Source organism: Alexandromys fortis, unplaced genomic scaffold (assembly GCF_014885135.2).
Source record: "Alexandromys fortis isolate MF-2015 unplaced genomic scaffold, M_Fortis_MF-2015_v1.1 scaffold_97, whole genome shotgun sequence".
Lineage (NCBI taxonomy): Eukaryota > Metazoa > Chordata > Mammalia > Rodentia > Cricetidae > Alexandromys > Alexandromys fortis.
In genome coordinates, this window is record NW_026067981.1 from 3,232,772 (window position 1) to 3,258,718 (window position 25,947).

The window sequence follows — 25,947 nt, forward strand, 5'->3', positions numbered from 1 at the left end:
TGGCTGGGCAGCCTGTCTAACCGAGGACGTTATGACACATGCGCATGCTACATGACCTTTTCTCTTGACTTGACCCAGATTATGGCACACTGAAATATGGCTGCAGTATAAGTCAAGAAAATGTGAGCACACTGTTTAGGTTTGTTTTCTGCTGGTATGAGGATTTGAAACTTTGCCAAACCTTTTGGTATTGCTAATGAGTATAATTATATGTGAGCAATGGGGTCATACAGATAGGCGGCCATGGGGGCAGTCATTTTCCTCTGTGAGACTAGCGGTTCTATAGAAATTATCATTCACAAAAGTCTTCATTTAGTCTTCTTGCTTCTGTGTTGGTAGGTAAGGCCTGTCAGATGGAGATGGCTCTAGGAAAAATGAGCCTGTGGGGAAAAATTTAACCTCTCACTCAACTGGGTGGAGAGATGTTATGCACTAATGTCACCCGCCAATTATGTGCCTACGACAAGAGTAGAGGTGACAAGTGGAGAAGGGTGGCAATCACTGCAGGTAAAATAAGCAGATATAGACCGAGGGAAAGGTGGAAGAAGCTGGTGAAGCAAGTGTAATAGCAGTGTAGACAAACCATGCACCATGCTCAAACTGATACTCAGAGTCTGACCCTGTGGAGGGAGAGGATTTGTAAGCCACCATTAGCAAAGTAAAATGGAGTTCAGGCATAGATGAGCACTCTTTGGGAAATCTTTGAGAAATAAGAAATTCCTTAACAAATTCAAAATTTCATTAAAGATGATTCTTAAAGAAGATTCTTCTTCTTCTTCTTCTTCTTCTTCTTCTTCTTCTTCTTCTTCTTCTTCTTCTTCTTCTTCTTCTTCTTCTTCTTCTTCTTCTTCTTCTTCTTCTTGCCTCTTACCTTTGAACACTTCAGAGGCAGACAGCTGGATTTGGTGAAATGTCTGTCATCCTTGTTGGCCTCAACTGGTGCATTTTCCAAAGTCTGGTGGCTCACAAAACCATCACCTTTTTATGCAGGTATCTTCATGTGTGGAAGGAGGTGGTGAACAGATTATCCACAATCCACATGTTTCCCTTACATTCAAACTGACAGTGACAGTGGACATCTTTGCATAGGCTGTTCAGATGACACTCACAGTCTGCCTCTGTGTTGTGAAGCTGAGGACCAGAAAACATGCTTTTCTTATTTTTTGCTTCTGGAATAAAAAAACCAGGCTTACATATGCCCCAGTGAGGTGGGGAGGGAAGGTTATAAGGAGGCAAAGGGAGGAGCAGAATGGAGGAACAGAGAAAGGTCTCCCCTAGGATTCCATTGCAGAATCTTCATGGGTAAGGATAGTTATACAAGGTTGGTAACTAAGAATGTAGGGCTGTTTCTCAATGCACACTCATCTACCAAGAAATGGAACCAATCCATTTGAAGTACAAGATCTTCTTTTTAATGCCAGGTGACCAATCATGTCAATTTACTTGTTTTTTTTTTGTTTTGTTTTTTGTTTTGTTTTTTCATTTAGGCACTGAAACTTTCACTTCTACAGAATTCTTCCCTTGGATTCAGAAAGTTCTTATAATAATAGGTATGCAACATTAGGGAAAGGGTACAATATCCTTACAGCAGTTTTTTTTTAATGAGGGTACAATACCCTTACAGCAGTTTTTTTTAATGCAACTTTTCTATGATTAACCCATCCTTAAATGACCCTCTAGTGACTTTTCTACTGCATCTCTTTCTCTTCTGAGTGCATCTTCCTAAGATAATTGTCTTTGTTTCCTCCCCTTCAACTTACAAATATCGTACCACCTCTGTTTGAACAAAATGAGTTCAATCTTACTTCACCTCCATGAACTTAACTCTAACAGATCCTCATCCATCTCTCCTGGAATGTTTTCTCTCTGTCTCAAACTCAAAATATTAAAAATTAAATTTCCCATATTTCTTTTTACTGCAGGAGGGACTCCATCAGTGTCAGTGTCTGGACCCTTAATGTCATTGTCTCTGTCATTCTGTCCTTGCCTGACTAAAATCATTCTCTCTAGGACACTCTGTACATGCCTAGCTAAAACCACCATGATATACCCCATTTATGTCCTCCCTCTCTAGTGCCTCTATCTGTCATATACAGCATTCTAGCCTTTGAACAGCCTCTCTGTTGTTCTGGTTCTAAGTCATGTGCCTGCTCTTCTCCTTATCCTTCCCTTTCCCAGATAACTCTGAATATCCTATGATGTCCTCTCCCAGCACCCAGAAAGCTGTTCTGGGCTCTGCACTCCCCTGTCTTCTTTGATTTATCCTTATGAGGGAGCTTATGCTGAATTGTAGCTACTTTGCTGCCCTGGAATATATTTTGTCAACATCTCCATAGCAGCTAGACAGTTCCTTTCATAAGGAGCAGATGCATAATCAATGTGGTTTGTATTGAGTACAAAGGTGAATACAAACTAGAACGAATGAGTACTATAAAGTTATGCATTCATTCTGGGCCACCTTATCAAATTGTCTTAAGACTGGTGACTTAAAACACAGAAATGTATTCACTCATAGTCCTGGAGGCTGGAAGTATCAAGAGAATCATGCTTTTTTTTTTTTTCTTTCTGAGACAGGGTTTCTCTGTGTGACAGTCTTGGCTGTCCTGGAACTTGTTCTGTAGACCAGACTGGCCTCAAATGCACAGAAATCCGCCTACTTCTGCTGCTTGAGTGCTGGGATTAGAGGCATGTGCCACCACTGTCTGGCTATATCCATACATTTTTGAAGAGCATAGAGGAGACGTTGTCATTAGCTCTTCAACCTCCGTAGTTTGTGGCTTTACTTGGCTGCTAGCAGCCTAATTCTATGTTTCACATACCAACTTCTCCATGTATTTTCTTTTACATCACTTACAAAGGCACTTGCCACTATTTTCAGGGCCTATACCCCCCCCCAACCATAAGATTCTTATTACCTTTGCAAATATACACGTTATTATTAAGTCCACATCCTGAGGCTATGAGGAAACACTGACCAACCCACTAGACTCTATCCTCTTGCTCCCTAACTCATACCTCATGAAAAATGTATTCTTTCTATCACAGCATCCCTGTCTTAGTTAGGGTTACTATTGCTATGATGAAATACCATGATCAAAAGCAAACTGAGATGGAAAAGGTTTATATCATTTATTTTTCGCATCATTGTCAAGCATTGAAGGAAGTCAGGGCAGGAACTCAAACAGGGCAGGAGGTAGGAGCTGATGCAGTGGACATGAGGATGCTGCTTACTGACTTGCCCATCATGGCTTGCTCAGCCTGATTTTTTTCAGAACCAAGGACAACCAGGCTGGGGAAGACCTCACCCATAATGGGCTGAGCTCTCCCCAAAGACTTCGACCACTAATTAAGAAAATTTCCTACAGATGGATCATATTGAGATATTTTCTCAATTGAGGTTCCCTCCTATCAGTTCCCTCCAACTTGTGTCAAGTTGACATCAAAGTAGCCAGCAAAATCCCCCAATTTTTAATCCACTACAAGTTATAAATATGAAATTTTCTCTAAATAATATCTAAAAATTCCTCGCTCCAACCACCTAGATCATCTACATCACTAAATAAATATAGATGAGGCACTGGGTATGGTCCACATTGAACAGAGGGACAATTCTGCCATAATGGACTGGTGAACCAGAAAATAAGTTGCCTGCTTCTAAAACACACAAGTCGAGGTGTAATTTTCTATCCCACCAGCCAGTTCCCAAGTACACACTGAGCCTTATTATTAATTACAAATGCTCAGCCGATAGCTTAGGCTTGTTACTAACTAGCTCTTACAACTTAAATTAAGCCATATTTTTAATCTATTTTTTACCATGTGGCTCAGTACAGCATGCTCATCTTGTTTCTCCCCACATCTCCTGGAGACTCCGCCCTTCTTCATCCCAGTGCTCTGTCCCTTGTCTGCAAGTCCCACCTAACCTTTTCTTGCCTGTCTACTGGCTGTTTAGCACCTTATTAAACCAAGGAGAGCAACACATCTTCACATTGCACAAAAAGATTATTCCACAATACACAAGTAAAACATAAATGTTTTTATCTCAGAGGGAAGAAAATAGAAGGAATTAAGTCGCCTCTGGTCTCATACACATTCAAAACTAAGCAAGAAAAATCCCTTTGGGTTTCAGTGCCCATGAATGCCCCTTTTTAGCTCTCAGACCCATTGTCTGGGCCCACAACTCCAGGGCCTGTGCCCTTAGTAGCTGCTTTATCATCCTTAGCTCCTGGCTCCACAGCTCCTACAGTGAGTCACTCTGTTCCTGAAGGCTGGTCCATGTGTGCAGCTGCAAAGTTCAGCATCTCATTTCACGCCTATGTAATTAGGAGAATCTGAAAACACTTTTTTTATTTTGTCTAGTCTCTGTTCAATTTCAGACCAAAATGCCAATGTTTCTGAGGTATAATAATCCTCCAAGAGATGATGGGTTGTCTGTATATACTAAGAAGAGTCACTCAACTAGACAATAGTTTCCCACATGTATTTCTCTAGGGCAGTCCTTCACTATTTCTGGCTTCTTCCAACATGGGTAGGATATTGACGAGTTGAATGCCTAATCTCTTCCAAGAGTGTCCTCATGTGCCCTTGGCTTTCTCTCCAGAGCACATTTGCTTCACAGTACATTTCTTCTTTTCCAGCTTCTTTGCAATCTGGATAATGTGTAAACCTCTTAAGTCATCAAGGGTTGACTCTTGTTGCTAGATGTTTTCTTCTTTATTCTCTCCTGCCCTTCTTATTGACTATGCCCAGCAAAGAGAAACCAGAATGACTGAATCTCCCACACTTGGATTGAAAATCATCTCTATTAAGCGTTTCATCATTTACAGTTTGTACCCAATGAAACACATCTTAGCCAAGTTTTGATAAGTCTACCTCCTTATCAAAAAAGAGTGCCCTTCTCTACTTCCAATAGGATTTCCCCATTTCCTTCTGGGATTCGACCTAAGATTCCTTCATATTTCTAACTCTTCAAGACAATATCAAACACTTCTTTTGCCTCTTGAAAATGTTTTTCATTCATTCTTTGAGAATTTCATACAATGTGTTTTGGTCATAATCATCCCCCTCTTCACCCAAATCCATCCAGACCCACTACCACATCTCTATTACCCCCAAATTATCTTTTTAAAAGATTAACTCATTGGGTTTAGTTTGTGCTGACCATGTACTCATAGATGGGAAGTCATCCACTAGAATGTGATCAATCTCCTAGGGAACATACTCCTAAAGAAAACGTCTTCTTCTTCCCCAAGACACCATCAACTGTTCCTCAGTTGTGACTGGAGGCTCAGGAACCCCTTCCCACTGCACAATGGGATGCTGACAGGCTTGGTCTTGTCTAGAGACCCTGAAGACAACCATGGGATATATCAGTTCATGAATGCACTGCCGTGTCCAGACGACACTGTTTGGCTCCAGTCCTCCATGGCATGTGGCTCTTCCATTCCTTCTATCCCCTCTTCAGCAATGGTCCCTGAGTTTTTGGTAGGGTGTGCTATATGTGCTCCATTTGTGGTTGGGTACCCCACTGACACTTGTTCTATACACTCGAGCCAGCCATGAGTGTCTGTGTTAACCACTGTCTGTTGTGCAAAGAAACTTCTCTAAGATCTGAGTGCTGCACTAATCTGTGGGGAGAAAGCTATAAATGTAAAAGGCAGTTTGATATTACAGTTATTTAGGAGAACAATAGTAGTAGGTTCATCCCTTGGTACCTTTGAGATCACCAATCATGGACTCTTGGCTAGATTTATATAGTATAAGGCATGTGGTTTTTTTTTTTTTTTTTTTGCTGTAGAGTAGGCTTAAGTCTAATTTTAAAAAGTGGTTGATTATTCCCACAATATTCATGCCACTATTGTACCCATAGGTATATCTCAAGAGGCCATTCATTATTGTAGCTCACAGGATTTACAGCTGGGTAAGGCTGATGGTGATTCCCCTCTGCCCACATCAACTCAATAGGACCTCCCAGTACTATGAAAGATCATTAACAGATATTTCTATCATGCTTCTAAAATTATTCTGGTCTCTACTTATTACCTAATTCCAAAGCCACATCTAAATTTTTTGATATCTATCATAGCAGCACTTTGCTTCCTGGTATTAAAAAAATTACCCATGTCAGTTCTGCAAAGGGAAGCAGAATAGTTTCAAAGGGATATTGAAATTTGTTTGAGAGATTTTCTTACGTGATTGTGGGGACAGACAAGGCATTAAAAACCTTTGAACTGGAGCTGACTCTCTAGTCTTCAGGCAAAATGTCTTCTACTTTGATAAGTTTTATTTTTTTTTAAGATCTTTGCATTCATTGTATGAGTCCAACCCAGAATATTGAGGAGATTTTTTTTTTGAGACAGGGAGTCTCTGTAGTTTTTGGAGCCTGTCCTGAAACTAGAGCTTGTAGACCAGGCTAGCCTTGAACTCACAGAGATTTGCCTGCTTCTACCTCCTGAGTGCTAGAATTAAAGGCATGTACCACCACTGCCTGGCTTTGAGGAGAAATTTTCACTTAAATTGAACTAATTCATTCTCTCTGGATGGAAACTTTGTACAATATAAAACCATTGGTTCACAAAATAACCTTTTTGACTTCTATCTTAGTTACTTCACTTTTTTATTTCTGTGAAAAAATAAACATGACTTGGAACACATAAAAGACAGCATTTAATTGTTTAATTGGACTTATGGCTCCAGAGGCATAGAGTCTATGATGGTAGAGCAAAGGCATGGTGGCAGGAACAACTAAGAGCTTACATCTTGATCTGCAAGCAGGAGGTAGAAAGGTACACTGAGAATTATATAAGGTTTTTAAACTTCAAAGGCTGTCCCTTATTCACTCCTATTGACACATCTCCTACAACAAGCCACACCTCCTAATCCTTCCTGAATAGTTCCAGCATTTGGGTACCAAGTATTTAAATAGATGAGCCTATAGAGACCCCTCTCACCCAAACCACTAGAACTACCACATCAGCTAGAAAACATACCATACATACATATATACATACATAGTCAGGCATGGAAGTGAATATTTTATAATTTTTTTATAAAATAATATATTGCATCAAAAATTACTACTTACTTTTTTGCACTACTTCTTTGAATAACCAGTAATTAGTTGAAAGAACTTAGAGTGAGAAAGAGGCTCATAGTTTTGCCCTTCAGTCTTCTTGAGCTGGTGCACAGCTAGAATGATGTATCCTTGGCATCATTTCTTAGAAGACTATAACATTCCTTCAAACCTGAATGCACAACAAAGAGCTGACATGTCTGGATTTTTCAAGTTGTGCTGAGAAGGACTGTACTGACTGGCTGTTTCAGGACATTTTCACTATAGTCCTGTGAGAAAGTTTAAAGAACTGAGCTGACACTTTTATTTAATATGTAATCTTCTTTAAGTAGTTTTACTTGTGTTTTCCTACTAAGTCCAATTTTTAATTTTCTTATCAACCCACCATAGAATGTATTGGCTACATACAGGCTCTTGATATACTTAAGTGTACAGTAATAAAGACTATATAGGAAGGTCATGTTTAAAAGGGCCATTTATCACACAGCTAACATCTTCTGATGACATAGCTAAAAAAAACCCACTGCCCTTGGTGAGTCCTCTGAACTCCAGAGTCGACTTCAGCTGATCTGCTCAGAGATACTATGTAATGGCATTTTATTTGTATTTTAATAAATAAAGCTGGCCTGAAGTTCAGAGAGTAAAACAGCCCCACTGGCCAGCCTTACAGACCAGGCCACAATGACACACACCTTTAGTCCCAGTTGCCACACTAGTTGCCATAGAAACTGGGCGGTGCATGCCTTTAATCCCAGTTGAGCATCCCTTTAATCCCAACCCTAGAGAGGATTATAAAATGAGAGGAAACAGCTCTCAGTCTCAGTCTCATTCCAAGATTCCCAGAGGCAGGATCGTCATTTTGGACTGAGGTCCAGGTACGAGCCAGTGGCCAAATGCTTTGCTTTCTAGGTCTTCAGGTTGAACCCCAATTTCAGTCTCTGAGTTTTTATTAATCATGCTTCAATGTTATCTCTTCAGTGCCCTAGAACTATTTTAACTTAGGAAGCTTACTTCAGCTAAGTAAGCTTATACAAAATCAATTCCCAAAACCAGAATGTCCATTTATCAAAATAGAATGATTGGCTCACATCAGCCTATGAACCAATCATTTCTTTTAATATCAAAGTAGCCATTACAGCACACCCTTTTGGGCATATAATCCACTGATCAATAGTTTCAATTGCTAAATGTCACTTCTGGGCAGGAACAGCTACCTACCAAGTCCCTCACTAGTCTTTATCTGCTGAAACAGCATAACCATGTCTCAGACAGGGGTTGCTTTGGGTCCCAAAGTACAACAATATGGAACACAGGCATCCATCAAATCTGTGAAAAACTCATGCCGTGAGCAAAACCCAAGCCTTCTGGGTAAGCACAGGAGACACTGGGCTTGTTTTTCACTATAGCAAAGCCATCTCTATCCTAACTTGGAAGATGGCATTGTGCATTTTATCTGTGAGATTTAGGTTATGCCTCATGACAATTGACCTCATCACTGATGCATGTGTCCACACGCCATCTGGAGTGGTCCCTAAATACATTATCCACATGTAATGTTTATCAAGTGAAGTAATTCTTGCCCACCCAACCCTAACTTTGTATATGCACCACTCACTACCATAAATACTCTCATCTAATCTCAACTAACTTAAAATTTTCAAAACAGCTCCATTTTTCATGAGATTTCATCAAAAGAATCAAGAAGGAGCTATGGAATAGACTTTGTCTGTTTTATTTTCATCTAGTCTTGTTGTTATTTGTTTGGGTTTGCTCATAGGGGCCTATAACGCACTCGGACTGGCTCCTGCTATAGTGAGTGTAAGTAATGTCTCCTCTAGCCATCAATTGTGAGCACCACCCACACCCTCCAATAAGGAGGAGGAGTCACGTTAAACATTCATCCTCTTGTGAGTGAGAATTCATTGTACATGAAAGGTGGTCCAGGAAGGGCATGCAAAGCTCTTCATGTCCTTTTCTTCTGATCCAACTCCATCGTAATCGTTATCATCACCATCAGCTTTCCCTCTCCTGTCTCTCTTTGAGAGAAGAAAATGAATAGAAAAGACATTTGAAGGAAGCTATACACATCAAAGACAGTTTTGAAACCATCAGGTTATCAGCGTTTGGTGTAAAGTCAGCTCCTTACACGAATGGAGAAAAATTTTGTAAACATTGTGGATAAAGGTACCACAAGGAATGGTATTTCCATTATTAGAAAGTGACAGTCCATTATTCAGAAGTGCAATGAAGGTATACATTGCTTTCAATGTATAATTTTCAAGTGGTTTTGTTCAAACTCCCAAGGATATGTCTAAACTTTACACTAGCAAATATTACCTTGCAGCTTCACGCTTTACTTTAAGAAGTTTCTTTGAGGTGAATCACTCAGACGCTCCAGAAACTTGGACTATTAATAACAGTCACTCAGGAGGGAGGACTGCAGAGCTTAACGCCCTGGGAAAGTTGCCATGGAGCCACCAAGTCCTTCACCTCACTGCCTGGCCTCTGGCCAACCTTAGCAGCTTGCAAAAGACACAGCTCCTCTCCTGCTGCTGCACCGTGGCCTTGAAAGACGAGTCAAGGATTATTTTAACCTTCGCCAATAATTTACACTTTGAACACTACCATCTCACGACTACATGACAAATTTAAGACCAGAAAGGCCAAAGATATCGAAAATCTTAAATTACAAGGCGATTTCGAAAGCATCTAGACTGTCTCTGACCCAGCAAGAAATCTGTCTCCCTGAAAAGTGATGCACAAAAGGATCGGGTCCTAGAAGCAACACCCAATGGAGACAACGACCTTCAGTTACTCACTGTTTATTATAAACTTGCCAAATTCTTACCATAGAAGTAAGTTTGGCATCTCCATTTCATACAAGGGGCTGTGAAGATGAGAGGGGCAAATGATTTATCTGATACTTCAAAACACTTGAATCATTTCTCCCAATTTCATGACCATAAACCCTAACACACACTGCTCCTAGCAAGTAAATTATTAAAGATTAAAGATTCTCAAGCTGTGGAGTGACTAAATGAGCCGTTTGTTTTAAGAAAGTGGCTTTAACAACCAAAGTCCAACGGGGAGAAGATAAAGAACTGTGACTTCACAACATTTGGAGAAGGGGAAAGAACAGGAAAATACAATATATAAAATGCCATCTTAGGATGGGAGTTGAAAAGTAAATAAAAGACATATCCAAAATATAAAATTGACTTTTATAATTCTTATGTCTGTATATTTCCTTTTAACTTCACTTTTCTTTGCCTAGTGCAAATAGGAATATCTGTCTCCCCCCATAAATAAGATTCTGTACTTCTTTTTTTTACTCTTTTTTTTAATTGAAAAATAAAAAAAAATTCCGCCTCCTCCCAGCCTCCCATTGCCCTCCTCTTCCTCCCACACCCCTCCCCCTCCCCCCACTCCTCTCCCCCTCCCCCCACTCCTCTCCCCCTCACTCTCCAGTCCGAAGAGCAGTCAGGGTTCCCTGCACTGTGGAAAGTCCAAGGTCCTCCGTGAGGGGTGCACCCACCCACTGAGACAGAGGGACTGATATATTGGAAGCTCACCAAGGCCAGCTGGACTGGAACTGAAAAAGCATGGGATAAAACCTCTTTTTTTTCTTTTAAAAAAAAAAAAGGCATATTTATTGATTGTTATATAAAGTGTTTCTTCATACCAAGGTCCCTAATCTAATTTACAAGTCTTTTTTTTTCTTTGCTTTTTTTTTTTTTTTTTTTTTTTTTCTGAGACAAAGCTTCTCTGTGTAGCTTTAGAGCCCATCGTGGGACTCACTTTATAGACCAGGCTGGCCTCAAACTCACAGAGATCTGCCTGCCTCTGCCTCACGAGTGTTGATCCTGTACTTCTTAAGGTGAGGGCTGGGACATCCACCCCACTCATCTTCTTAAGATGGATGTCTGACATACTTAAGTGAGACAGACAGCCAAACAGTTAACTGCCAGGATGGCACTTGATTCACTGCTGAGTGATGGCTCAGGCATTCAAGTCCTGACCCACATTTCCAGGGACCAGAGTTCATATGTCCACCTCCTATGTAAAAAGCCAGGCATGGCAGTGTACCTCTGTAACCCTAGTGCTGGGGTTAGAGACATGCAGATCCCAGGATCCCATTGGCCAGCCTAGGAAATTGATGTGTTCTGGCCTCAACAAGAAACCACGTCTCAAAAATACAGTGGCGAGTGACTAATAGAAGACAATTGCTGTTATTCCATGGCCTACAATTGTATACACAGAGGTGCACATGTGCGCACACACACAGTACATTCACATACACCAAAAATAATTTTAAAATGTGTCTAAAGAAATTATAGAATGCTTATAAACTCCTGAATGGATTCAAAGAGATTAAGAACAAACAATAGAATGAACTAAGAAATTCAGTACAAGAGGTGGAAATGAGATTCAGAACAGAGGGCTGGCAGGATGACTTGTTAGGGAAAGGCACCTGCTGCCGTGCCAGATGACCTGGCTTCAACCCCCAAAACTAGCCCAAATCTCACATGGTGGAGGGAAAGAATTGACTCCCACATTGTCCTTTGACCCCTCCCCCACATGCCATGGCACACATTGTGTCCCGCCACGCACACAAAATTGAAAATAAAAAAAAATCAATCTGAAATACTGGACATGAAAAGTTCCTGAGTCAAACAAACAATGTAAAGCCCGACCAACAGATGGACAGACTAGATGACAGCACAGCAGGCACTGGGTGTCTGTCTGTCTCTGTGTGTGTGTTTACGTGGGTGTGTGCATGTATGTGTAGGTGTGCAGACCCATGCATTTACATGTGAAGGTCAGGAGCCAACATTGGGTGTTTTCCTCGGTTGCTCCTCCTCTTATTTTTTGAGACAGGGTCTCTCAGTGAACCATTGTTTTACACTAGTTGGACAGCCAAACCCTGGGATCCTGCTGTCTCTACTGTCCCAGAGCTGAGGTGTGAGAGCAACCACTACACCAAATGTTCACACAGGTGCTGGGGACTTGAACTTGGGTCCTCCTGCTTGGAAGGCTGGCTCTTTACACACTGAGTCCTCTCTCTAATCCCTTTTGCAGCTATTTTACCCAGTTATTTTATTAACAGCAAGGGGAATTAATTGGCAGTAATGGTGTCTAACATAATTGGCAAATGCTTATAATGGACAAACTCCAAAGTATTAGCGGTTTAACACAATATAAATTTATTTCTATAACACATAAAACCCAATTGTCAAGAGAATTGACTACCGTCTACTTAAAACACTCAGGAGCTGGTGCTAATGAAGTCTCTGCCAACGTTAAGATGGTTTCTGAGGCTTTTCTGGGAGCCGCCATCCAAAGAGTGGAATATTAAGAGGGCATGAATAATACATGGGGGTTCCATTGGGTAGGGGAGGCTTTCCAGTGGCAGACAACACCTCCATACAATCTCCACTAGACACATGGCTAGACCCAGGAGCGAGGGCACTGGGAAATAGAGCCCAGTAGCCAGGCAACTGCTTCCTTACAATGTCTGCTGTGGAGAAAGGAGTTCAAATGCCTAGTGGATAGCTAGTTGTTCCTACAACAAACATCTACAACCACAAGAGTGACCCATGGGACAGTTAGGAGACAGGGGTAAGGATCCAGAGTAAAAATTTGGTTCCAAGTTGAAAAATATTGTTTCCAAAAGACCCTGCAGCCTGGGTCCTGCAGCTTTTGAATGTTACAAAAAGGCAAAAGGATGCAGAATTTGGATGGGAGTAGAGGGAGGGGAAGGAGAGAGAAGAGACAGGGGAGGGAGGGATCTTGAGGTAGGTAGCAACACCAAGTTATCTGAGGAGATCCCCAAATACAGCTGTGTGTGACCATAAAAGGAAGAGGCAGGGAAAGATTGTACACACAGGCACAGGAGAGAAGATGGCGTGAAGTGGTGCAGATTTGAACCTGCTGACCTTGAGGATCCGAGTGATGCTGCCACAATCTAGGAAATGCCAGCAGCCACCGGAAGCTAAGTGGGACAAGCGACAGATTCATCCAGAGCTTCTGAACGACACATGCCCTGTTGACGTCTTTATTTAACACTGCAATATTAATTTCAGACTTCTCACCTTCAAGCTTTTATCACCTTGATTTTAGCTATTAGCCGATAGTGATTTTCAATGGGCCCCTTAGGAAACTAGTACCTCACCCAAGGGGATTAAGCGACTTAATAACTCACAGTTAAACATAAAGAGACACCAAACATTAAGGCATTGAGTTGACTAGATGGTTCGTCACTTAAGAGTATTGACTGCTCGTCCAGAGGACCAGAGTTCAGCTCCCAAAATGCACATGGTAGTTTACAGCTACCTGTAACTGTAGTCCTAGAAGATTCAATGCCCTCTTCTGGCCTCCAAAGCTACCACGTACATGTGTTTCACAGGAAAAAAAAATACACACCCCCAACACACAAACAAAATAAAATGGAAAACAATACTTTATCTTTGCAGTGTCCTCTCCATGTTGAGAGTGGTGGAATTTGTATTAGATACAAAAGCACTGATATTGGATGGGAGGCAAAGGGGTCTCTAAGAAGAGTATATTAGAAACCTCTTTCTGGCTATTCCCAGCCCACTAGTACAAATGTTTGCCAGCTTCCAGGACCCAGACTTCATGGGAGGAGAGCAGGGTTTCTAGGGCACCAAGCTGGCATCCACATCTCTAGCCAAGAGCATGAGTCAGCTCGCAGCAGTGAGCATTGCTGTCCAAGGATGCAGAGCAAGAAAGCTCCTTGGGTCTTAGGTTGCCTTTGCTTCAAATTTGCAGGTAGATCGGCATATTTTTTCAAGCAAAGAAAGACTCTGGAGTCTGGCAGGCAAAATCTATAGAGATGAATGGCCCTCTTATGCCGGGACCTAATTAATTGACAAAAATGATGAATGTGGCTGAGAGTTAGGATTTGCTGCTCCCAGGCTCACCATGCACACCCGTGTCAGGTAATCTTCATCAAGTCAGTGACTCATGCACCAGTGAAGAGAATATTGCCCATGCTCTTGCCTGTTCACAAGGGTAATCGGATGCGTTCCATTAGCCGACTCAGAAGCAAAGAGGAACCTCTGGGAATTCAGATCTTCCTATCCCTGGGGAAGCTGGAAATAAGAAATCATTAGGGTGGCTCCCAGTAACATGATGTATAAAAATGACAGAACTTAGTGAATTTCTCCCTCCCAAGTCACCTTGTCTCCCTCTGTGCAGGGCTCAGTTCCATGCTCGGGATCCAGTTACATCATGTGACTCTCAAAAAACCAGAGAGCCTTGCATTTGCTGTTAGGAGACCTGGTTTAAGTCCAACTCCATTAAAACAGATTTGGAAGTTTCTTTAGCACTTGTACTTTAGCTTTTTTGCCTGATAAAATGGTAGCCATGATGTTCTTCCCCCTCTAACATCTGGGACTCTGCATCTAATCCATTTGCACTATTGAAAGCAGGACATCTGGACACATCTGCATACCTGACTGCATTCTTCAAGGCCAGCAAGCAGAGGAGGACTGGGTTCTGGATATCTCCCTGTGCATGACTGGGGCACAGTGATAGAATATTCTGTCCTGTAGGCATCTTTAAACTGTGCTACAGACTTCACAGATGTGTATCTACCCGTTGCTCCTCAGCAGAGCCCAGTGTAAGTCATTAACCTGTGACTTCACAAGTATCAGTCAGGTCTGGTGGAAGAGAGAAGAGTGATCAGGACTAAATGAGAGCTTTAATTACTATACATATAAAACTTTACCATAGTGACTGTTAATCTCAGCAATCAGTTTGATTGGATCTTGGATCTTCAGAGAACCCTGCTGGGTGGGACAATGAGAGGATCTCCTAGAAGCATTGACAGAGGGGGAAGTCATGTCCCAAGAGCAGGCAGCACCCTCCAAGGCAACCCACATATGAAGAGGTTGAAGGAAAACTAGTAGAGCTTTTGCCTGTTCTCCTTTACTTCTTGCTGGTGAGTGCATCTGCTCTGCTATTGCTACCGTTGTTGTCACCCTTTGCTAACACCAGAACCCAGGTTCTTCAGCCTTCCCAAATGAACTTATCAAACAACTCTTCAAGAATCCTCTAGGCCTTCAGTTCCAGATTTGAACTGCTGAGACATCCAGCCTCATGGGCTGAGCAACTAACTATTAGGTCCTCAACTCCTGCAGCATTCACAGACACTGTTGGATAATACGCTCCATATAATGTGCGCCAATAGAATCAACTCCCTTTGTAATATCCATTCTGTCTGTAGATTCTGCTCTTCTAGAGAACCTTGCCTTGTAAAAACCTTTAGGAGAACCTTGCTTGCTCTTTGGTTAGTTGTTTGTGGCACTGGAGATTAGTGCTAGGGTCTCATGCATGCCAGGCAAGTGCTCTACCACTGAGATACATTCCTAGCCCCTTAATTTACCTTGTATTTTAAGGCAAGGTCTCATCAAATTGCCTACTGACCTTGCAATCTTCCAGTTGCAGGCTCTTGCCACTGAGAGTGTAGTCCCCCGTCAGCAGACCGTACCTTTATATTTATATTTTAAGCTGCTGTGTCTAAATGCATGACAGGAAGCAATCTAAGGAAGGAGGGCAGGTTGCTTTACACGTCAAGAGAACACAGTTTATCCTGGCGGAGAACTGTGAGTAAACGGGTTGCACTTCATCTGCAGTCAGGAAGTGTACAGGAAGCTGGGTTCAGGCTATGAAAACCTCAAGGCCTGTTCCCAGTGACCCACCTCTTCCAATGAGTCTCTGCCTCCTAAAGCTCCCATGGCTTTCCAGAGCAATACGACTGGAGATGAAGTGTGCAAGGGTGTGCATCTGTGGGGCACACTGACCTTCAAATCACAGCAGTCTTACTTCCTGAAAAGACAAAAATCCTTCCCCTAGATAATACAGGGGAACTGCAGCATGGTGCAGGAAGAATTAATGAGCAAATGCCATGTTACAGAAATCCAATGAAAGTGTATGCTCAAATTCCAAAGACTGACAACAAACGGGCCAGTTTCCTGATGGGAGGCTTTATGGGTAGGGAAGGTGGGATGTGCTTCCGGTTTGAACTTAGCCCTTCCGTGTACTAGGGTAGACAAGGGACAGCTTATGTTTCCTCATACTCAGCTCCCTTCTTTATGATATGAAGATAATAATGATTTTATTAAAAAAATTGTCAGGGTTCTAAGAAACTAATGAATGTAATAAACCTGTTGAGCCAGGAATATCTGCTCTCAGGAACTGATTTGGCCAAGATTGAAGAAAGCCTGAGAGATGACTAAAGGCAGAGAGGGACTGTAAGTGACCACTGAAAGCAGCTTGACTAGAAAGTAAAGCAAAGAAAAAGAGAGGGAAGGTGGAATGGAGACAGATGTGTGTGTGTGTGTGTGTGTGTGTGTGTGTGTGTGTGTGTGTACACGTGCGCACGCTTTGTTTTGTTGTTGTTCTTCCTAGGGATGGAAACACAGAGCCTTGCATGTGCCAGACAAATACTCTACCACTGAGCCACATCCCTCACCATCTTCCTTTCTTCTTTCTTTCCTTCTGGTCCTATTGTGAGTTTTGATCTGATTAAAAGTGATAAAACAAGATCAACAAAGAAACATAAGGGATAGAACCCACTAAGTTTAGTGAGAAACTGCAACAGAATGAGATGGAATGTGGGTTAGCAAGGGGGATGCAATGCAGGAGAATGGCGAAGGCCTCTTGTGCATGGAGTGACTGTGTCCTCAGAAATGCCTTTGCCCGAGGACCACGGTGCACTCTGAGGTTAGGACTGAAGTCACCTGGGTAAAGTAGGGGCTGGGTGCTCAGAGTTATAAATATCCTAAAAGTTCCTAGGATAGGGCTTGATTGCTTCTTCTGCCCCAACAGAGTTCACCTGAGACTCATAAAAGAATTACCAAATAAGACTAAAGGGCTCTGTGGGAGGTGAAAATTAAATTTGGGAGCTACCATTGTCAGAGGTTAAATATTTCTTTCCAAAAAGTCTCCTTGGCAAAACTAAGGGATACAACGTATGCTCCACACAGATGCTCAGGAAGTGAGTTCAGTAGAGGGGCTGGACCGTAAGCGCAATAGTTCTCATAAAGCAGGGTGTTTTCATCATGGCGGCATGATCTGATTTGCTCAAGTTTCAGAATGTGTGAATTTAGGCGTTCATAACCCGGGACCAGCAGTGTGTGGTAACAAGATTCACTGTGCTCATTGTTACTGTGGCTTGTTCCCATCAGAGGGGCTCAAGAGCTGAAGTCTTGGCTCCTAGCTAGTGGATCCAGCCACTGAGGGGGCTCCGTCATGAGGACACTAATTTATCAACTGGCTAATACGTCTGTGAGTGCTTACTGCATGGATTCTTAGGAGGGGAGGCCTGCTGGGAGCAAGTGTGCTCCCAGGGGTCTGCCCGGTTCCTTCCTGCCAGGTGCTTTCCTCATAACCCGGCAGCCTCTTGTAAGCCGGCTCCCTGGCCACCTGCAGTATCTGCCAGGGTAGCCTGCCTCCCCACAGGCTCACAGAAACAGAGCAAGTGACCCGTGGGCTGAAAAACTCTGGCAGGGTGACACAAAACGGATCGTTCCTACTTTAGGTTGACGTGAAATGTTCGACTAAACAAATGCTATAACTAATCTACCAGCCAAGAGTTATCTGAACTTTAAATATGCAGTTTCTTTTCTGGACCTACTCAAAAATGTTTGAAATGGCATTTAGATTTTCCTGTCTCAACTACTGATCTCTCAGCCTTTCCCACCTCAGTCAACGATGCCAATATTTTACCAGTTGTTCAAGTAGATCGTAATTACCCTAGGTCTCTCTCTTTCACCCCCCCCCCCACCACCACACGCACATCCAATCCGTCTGCCAGTTTTGCTACTTGTACAACTGAAATACTTTCCTGAATTTCTTCCCCTTTTACACCAAATATCAAATACAAACATCTGAAAAATTTCTATAAAAGTTGCATTTGGTCTCTGGGTCATAATTGGCCAAATCCTGCCCTCGTCTAAGCCTTTATCATTTCACTCTTACTGTTTGCGTACTCTCTTCAAACCAGATCCCCTCCCTCTACTCTAGTTGTCTGATGGGCCGTTCTTTTCCTTGCAGTCCCTTTGAAACAACAATCCAATTCTGTGGCCTATTATCCTGAAATAGTGTACCGTTAAAAACAAAACAGCCCCAGCTCCTTGCTTTACAGCAACCTCTGATCTTGTTGCAAGTCTCCAATCCCGTTTCATCTCCCACCATGATGTCTGCACTAGCCACTCTGCTCACAGCGGCCACTTCGTAGTCCTTTGATTTCCTAAGCTTGCTGTCTATTCAAGTCTTAGCCAATACACTTCATTCTTCTTGGAATTACCCTGTCTTAAAAGATGCTTCCTTGCAGCAAAGGCAATTCTGATCTCATCAACAGAAACACTCCTTCATCTCCCACACATGCCAGCACCCTGTGTCCTTTCCATTTGGGTCATTTTTTCCAGAACACAGTGTCCAAAAATCATTGCATTTATTGCTTTACATTGTAAAGATTTCTCTGTGTATCTAATATTAGGAAGAGAAAGCCCTTGTCCTATTTGTCAATGCATCTATAGTGACACTAACATGTCTAGTATGTGCTCAATTTGCTGAATGGAACAGAGAATGGTGGGATGGGTGGCTGATCAATATTAAACGATTTAAGTATATGACACTTCCAATGGTCTCTCTGTCCTCTTATAATTCTTCCATACTCTGGTGCCAAGAAATATTTGAAAGCCTTCTTGAAGATCTGTGGGGAATTGAACACTGTAAAATCGTAAGCAAGAGAAATGATTACTAACTTACATGCCTGTCCCCTATCTTAGAAGCATCATCGTCATATGATAACTCAGCCAAGAACTGCTTCTGTCTTAGAGAAGATCTAACACTGAATGAGGTAGAAAGGGTGGGCCTTATTTTTCCCTTTCTGACCATTGGGATGCTGAAGATGACTCAGACCCGAGTGACATCAGGACAGAGGGGTTTAGAGTTAGAATGGCTGGGTTAAGCCTTGGTTGACTACTTCCTAGTGACCTTAGCCAAACCGTGGAACCTCTCTTTCACTGCATTCCATTGTGTATAAACTTGGGGAAAGGTAAAATGATGTTACAGATTGCAAAATTAATACACTTCTGAATATAAAAGACTTCTCTCTAAGGATATGGTTTTTGAAAGTGATTTGTCCATGTTACCCAGGACAGATTGGATTCTAACATTTAAACTCAACCTTATGGACTTACACTTATGTATGGAAGTACACCGGAGATATACTTTTAAACCCAGATTTCAAATTCAGCGCAACTCTGCCTAAACTTGAGAAGTAGGAAAACACTCAGCCAAGCATCTGCATCGCTTGGAAAGTTACACTTTTTCTCTTGTACCAGATCTGATGCTGCAAATGTTCTCCAAGGATTCTCTTAATTCAGCTGGAGGCTGCTGAGCGGTACAATTAACTTCTGGTTGACAGAACTCCTTTTCTTTGTTCCCCTGTGCTCATTCTTCCTAAGGCAACTCAATTGTTTCTGCTGTTTAATTTCTCACCGTATATATACTTAACAGAATTGAAAGCCAGCAGGTATGCCATATAAGGAGACATCAAATGAGCTATTAAAATAGCACTCGTTTTCAAAGTCAGAATTTGCTCTACCTAAGCCATCCCCATCTGAGTGCAAAGTAGGAAGGAAGCCGCGAGCACTAACTACTAATGATGGGTCCACAGAGTTCCTGTCCTGACATCTGGGTGGTGTACAGACTTGGTTTTACTAACAGGAGCTTAAGAGCTAGGTAGTCCTTCAGAATTGTCCCAGTGTGGGACTGGAGGGGAAACATTCCCTCTCCCACATATAGACCAGTAGGTGGGAACAATTAGTCACTGGGCGAGGTAGAAGACAAGTCCTAGGGATGGACTCAGCTTCTGCACATCTTTCAATGATGGTGAAGAAAGGGCGAGTGCTAACTGTGATGGAGCCCCTCAGCATCCTTACCTTCTTCCCATGTCCTTTCCACAGAAGCTGCCCAGGCTGTTTCTTCTAAAATGATTTTCATTGGTTCCTCATCATGGCTCAAATTGCCATATGACACCCAAAATCCCAGATGCGAGACTCATTTTAGAGACACAATATTGGAGGCACTTTACAAACAGAAACCAGTTGTGATTTAGCTTTCTACTCTTAGCTTCAAATCCAAAAATATCCTCCCAGGCACAAGTTTTGAAGTTAATCGCACCGCTCAGCAGCGGCCTCCAGTTGAAATAAGAAAAGGTGAAGCTGTTCTAGGGAGCCCTGATGCTGCAGGGGTGGGCTGTAGGCTGGTGAAAGAAAGCAGAAGGGGAATTGGAGGGTTGCTCTGGCCCTACTTCCTCACTCATGCTCTGCCCCTTGTGATGTAAACAGCCTCCGCCACATTCTCCAGCTGCCTGAACTGAGTAGCCATGAATTCTCCACGATGGACCAAAATCCTCAGAAACTGTAGATGGATAGAAATCTTTAATGCTTTAAGCTGTTTCTGTCAGGTATTGTGATCATCGAAACCCCAAGGTATCTGGCATGCTTACACTGCTGTCCATTACATGACAACAGCCACACTTGTGTCTCGCCAGCAGAGGCAGAGATGGAGTGTTGATGACAGAAAAGCACAGGAACACCCCGGCCGCCAGCAAGCTGCCACTCATTGGTCCAAAGCTGCGATGATCTCTTTTACATCTTTGCTGTCGAACTCCAGAGCTGTAAAACTGCATGCAGTTTCTTTATAGAGCTGAGATTCTGTTTTCTTCATCTTTCAAATGGCTATAACTTGCCAATTTTAAAGGAACCAATGAGAATAAGACATAGTAAATAAATACTGTCAGCATAAACAGTTCAGAGCCTGCAGTGTGCCCATAGCACCTTAATTCTACACTTGCAAATCCGAATTTGAAGGCAGTGGTAACAAGTGGTGCATGCCCTTAATCCCAGAAATTGGGTGGTAGAGGCAGGCAGATCTCTGTGAGTTTGAGGCAAGCCTGGTGTACAAAGTGAATATCTGCACAGCCTGTCAAAAAAAAAAAAAGAAGAGAAGGAGGAGGAAGAGGAGTAGGAGGAGGAGAAGGAGAAGAAGACAACAAAGACATGGTCATGGTGAGCAGCAGACACACACAGTAACTTTAGAGGGTCCTCGGTGTTAGGAACTTTTGGCAATGACTCCCCCTCGTCCATAAAGATAAGCTGTCTGCTGTCTGATTCACTCATTCATAAAGACAAACTGTCTCTCATAATAGAGAGACAACAGCAGAAAGGCAGAATTGCCCCTGTGTCTGGCTGCTGGTAATAACCAAGCACTGATCAAGTATTGTCTATCACCTAATTTAGTGTTTTCTCACCTATTGTTCTTTCTAAAATCCACTCGTTAAAAATTGCCACATTTCAGTGTGTGACTCACAGGCACCGTGAAGTCAGAGGTCCTAGAGCTCTCTCTGAGTTACTGTGCTGGAAATGGGTCCGGGCACAGATAAAGACATCTTCAAAAGAAAGCTGTGGTGAGGGCATTATAGAAACTTCCATAACTGAGAGAGGGAATGAAGGCTGATGCAGCTCTGGATCTTTCAAAGACTCCTCTACAGATCCATTCACGGATAGCTGCAAAAACAATCCACCATTCCCCCACTTTGTCTGGCATTTTATCTATATTCACATGACTTCTCGGTGTGCATTTCCTATTTACCAAGCTTATACTAATGTCTTTAGTTATCACAAATTCAGAGAGAGAAAGGTGGGGGGGGAGAAAGAGAGAGAAAGAAAAAGATAGTTTCTTTTAAAAGTTAGAGATCCATTTAAGTGCAGAGAAAGAGATATTATTAATCACTTGTTGGATACTATCTAGTCTAAATGGACAAACGAGTAGCTTATCTTGGTGCTCAGCCTTATTAATAGCTATCACATTTTATAAAGTAATCATTAATCTCTTCGTTTTTGTTCTCTTGAAGTACATTCATCTCTTATTTGAGTCGTTGGGAAATGTTTGCAATCATTCTTTCAAATGTTTTGTCTAGAAGTTAGTCTAAGTCATTCTCCCAGGAGTTTGGTAACTTTGGGAGGAAACATGTCTTGGTTTTTCATGTTCTTCTTTCTGTACTGGGACTTGGACATCTGGAGTTTCTTGTTTTGGGCTTTTGGTTTTGCTTTTTGGTTTTGGGTTTTTTTTTTTTTTTTTTTTTTTTTTTGTTCAAGCCATTTCTCTTCTTCCTGTGGCTGTGTTTACAATGTTCAGGAGAAGAAGAAGTAATAGTTGGGTTGAGGTGTTATTTTCTTCTGTGGGACCAGCAATCAGGGCCACAGGTCCTGACTTAGTCTTCCCCCGAGAGTCAGCTACTGTCTGCAATAACAGTTATCAGTGCCAACTCGGCTACCATTGCTCATGGTGGCTGCTCTGTGACTGGATGCCCTACCCCAGGTCAGGTCAGCATGCTGTCTGCTTCTGCTGCTTCGACCTCATCATGTGTGCCCCTTAAACTGCCACACCCTATCCTGGGTCAGATCCGGCCCAAACTCCACCTCTAATATGTGTTGTGTATCTCTGTAATGGTAATCATGAACTGATTAACATTGTTTATGAGGGAGATGCTGTTTGAATAATGTCACCACCGAGTTCAAGTTGATCTTGACAGAAAAGTTTTTAAGTAACAAAAACCAAGACTCTTAAGAAGGGAAACATCTTGACTGAGACCATTGACCTGCAGACTTGATCCACACAGCCCTACGTAGCAGAGGTTCTAAAGTCATGGTCTCGACCCCTTTGGGGGTCACGTACCAGATATCCTGCATATCAGATATTTATGTTATAATCTGTAACAGTAGGACAATTACAGTTACAAAGCGACAGTGGAATAATTTTATGGTTGTGGGGTATCAGTGGCCTCCAGTACCAACCTCAGTACTCCCTCGGGGCTCAGGATAGAATGTCTGTGGCAAGCGAAGATCTGGGGGTAAAAAGATGAACTTGAGTACGTGGCCTCTGCGTGTTGTTTATTTTTCAGGTGAGGGGGAAAAGAGTGAAGTGAAGGGGTGTGGAAAAGTTCCTAGTGTTTACAATGCTTAGGCCAGTGTGTGTGTGTGTGTGTGTGTGTGTATGTGTGTGTGTGTATCTAGGATCCACAACTTAATAATTGCTGAATAACTTTCCTTCCTATAAGCAGGAAAGACAGATTCTGTTTATTCTACAGCCCAAGGTGACCCTTTTAACCCTTAGTCCTCCAAGCCTCTTACAAAGATGGGAGAACGGTGGTAGATGACATGGTATGTGAACTAGGTTCTGCCTACTAAGTCCCTAAAGGTAAAATGTTGAAAACTGTGGCCGGAAGTTGGTTCAGTGGTGAAGGGTGAGCGCTGCTCTTTCAGGGGATCCGAGTACAGTTCCCACACCCACCATGACTGGTTTATACAAGCCTGCAACTCTGGCTCCAGGGGTTCCTACTTTATCTGGAGGCCCCTTCTGGCACCTTCACCCACGTGAACACAAGAGGATACTCAAGTTGGAAGCTTCTGGAAGAACCAGAAGGCTTTAGTTCACTGCCTGTATCACTGAAGCCCATTCCCTTGTTCCCCTTCGAGTGCCTGGAGATGACAGACAGGCCCGTAGAAGCGCACAGGCCATTTTGAAAGAGGTGCAGTGTCTGTGTTAGTAGCTCTCAAAATATGTGTTTGAGGATATTAAAAATTTAGAAAGACTGTTATGAAAATGAAATCATACTATCTATATTTTAGCAACATAAGAGGTCCTCAAACACCAGTTACTAAAACTAGGTAGAGCCACGGGGCACAGTGGGAGAGCATGACCCCCGTAGGAGTTCTGAAACTGCACTAAACTGTGGCCACAGACAGAGGAATCTGACAAGGTTGGTTAGATTCAGGTGATGTGACAGACGAAGGTCATGAAGGTACATGAAGGTCAATAGGATAGAATTATAATTTGCTCTAATGTCAGTAAGATAAAGCACTTGATTTTTCTTTGTCAAAAACTAGAGATGCCTTTCCCTTTCCTTTCCTCACTTCTTTTCCGTCCTTTTCCTTCCCCCTTTCTCTTCTTTATTATTCTCCTCTAAAAGCAGACAGACAGACAGACAGACAGAGAGAGAGAGAGAGAGAGAGAGAATTTTGATTTATTTTAAATGATGGCTTGAGAAGACCAGAGTAAAAATAATTTGTGAAGAACAATTTTCTGATTTAAATTCATTCCCATGAATATTTGTGCCTTTGATGTTTGCTTAATCATATTACATTAGCCAGAGAATCCAGGATTTAAGGGGAAATCCAGTGCAACCTTCGAGGCTCACTAAAATTGCTTCATTTATATTACAGATATTTAATTTATTCAGCAAATGCTTGCTTTGAGCCTTTCCTATGGCAAGATTTACTCTAATTTTTCTGGGATCACAAAAAGGAGAAACAAGATATTGATTACTAACTCCCTGTGATAGATTAGACTCTACTACAGAGAGCGAGTCTACCTCGGCTGCCACCAATGTGCTGACACAAAGGCCCACGGGAACTCTGGGCAGGGCAGATCTTATTTTAGTCTAAGTTTAACGTACGCTTCTGCCTCCTTTCGAGGATCGTGTGGTCTAATCTATCTAGATATCTGCAGAGAGAGGCATGTAAAATGCTTCTAACAAATGCTTATTAGAGGAGAGAAAAAAAATGAAGAAAACTAAATTTCAGTCACTTGGTTTTCCAAGTAAAGCTATTATGAAATCATCCTTCGTTTGTATATTGCTTGTAAAATAAATGAGCATTTCCCCACGGCATAGGACCATGCCTGTCTCATTTTAAATTCTGCACAGAACCTGGCTGGCACAGTTAATAGACAATGAATATTTTCTGAATAAAATTAGAAACTTCATCAGGAAGCTGCTTTAGCAATGCATAACAAACGAACAACCCAACCACGGTTGTCAAAACTCTTGTAGCTTGAGGGGGAAAGATGCATTGCTTTATTATTTATTTATCCATGCTCTCTATTTTGAGGCAAATTCTAGCTATATTGCACAGGCTGGTATTTAAATGACTAGGTAACCGAGGCTGAGCATGAACTTATAATTCTCCAGCTTCAACCTCTGAAGTGCTGGAACTGTAGATGTATTCCACCAAACCCGGGTGGATATATTTTGATGCATACAAATTTACCTCTATAAACTTAAATTAGTTAGCATATTGTCTCCAGCGCTAAGAGGGAAGATCTTAAGTTCTTACCAAAAGAAAAAGATAATGGTGTGGGTGATGGATGTTAATTATCTTGGCCTCCATGATCAGTTCATAATGCTTACCTATGTCAAAGTGTAAACCATGCACCTTAAATGCATAGACAACGTATTTACATGTTATACCTCTCTAAAGCTGCAATAAAAGGTAGTTTGTAAGGAAGAGGCCAGGAACATAGGCTGACTGCAGAGTTGATGGACTTACCAGCCAGCTCCAGCACTAAGAATCTAGGTTATTTGTCTCTGTGTATGTTCTCCAAATCAGGAGTGACTCAGTTGCCCTCAGGTTAGTTTTACTTGCGGCTGCAAGATTTCACAATGGTTCCAAATATGACACCATTCAGCCATGAGGCCATCTGAATGATGAGGAGACCATCACTTCTCTGTATCTTTTACTTTTTAAATTTTATTTAAAAGGTTCTTTACACAATATAGTTTTATCATATTCTTTCCTGTTGAATTAGGAGCGGCGGGGCTGCGTCCCCGGCACCCGGCCGCCAGCATGGCTAGTTTATACCCAGAAATAATTACACGGAAACTGTATTCTTTCAAACACTGCCTGGCCTGGCTAGGTCCAGTTTCTTATTGGCTAGCTCTTACATATTGTTCTAACCCATTTCTAATATTCTGTGTAGTCCATGAGCTGGCTTACCAG

General features: G+C 42.2%; 1 long non-coding RNA gene across 2 annotated transcripts in view; it reads right to left on the minus strand.

The window, feature by feature from the left end:
- Window positions 1–13,399: 13,399 nt before the first annotated feature.
- Window positions 13,400–25,947, minus strand: part of LOC126511289 (uncharacterized) — a 127,146-nt gene continuing 114,598 nt past the window's right edge. For both annotated transcript variants that reach the window (XR_007594649.1, XR_007594648.1), the window contains 2 exons: window positions 14,547–14,754; window positions 13,400–14,184 (listed from right to left, as the gene is read on the minus strand). This is a non-coding gene — a long non-coding RNA (uncharacterized lncRNA). The remainder of the gene's footprint in view (window positions 14,185–14,546; window positions 14,755–25,947) is intronic.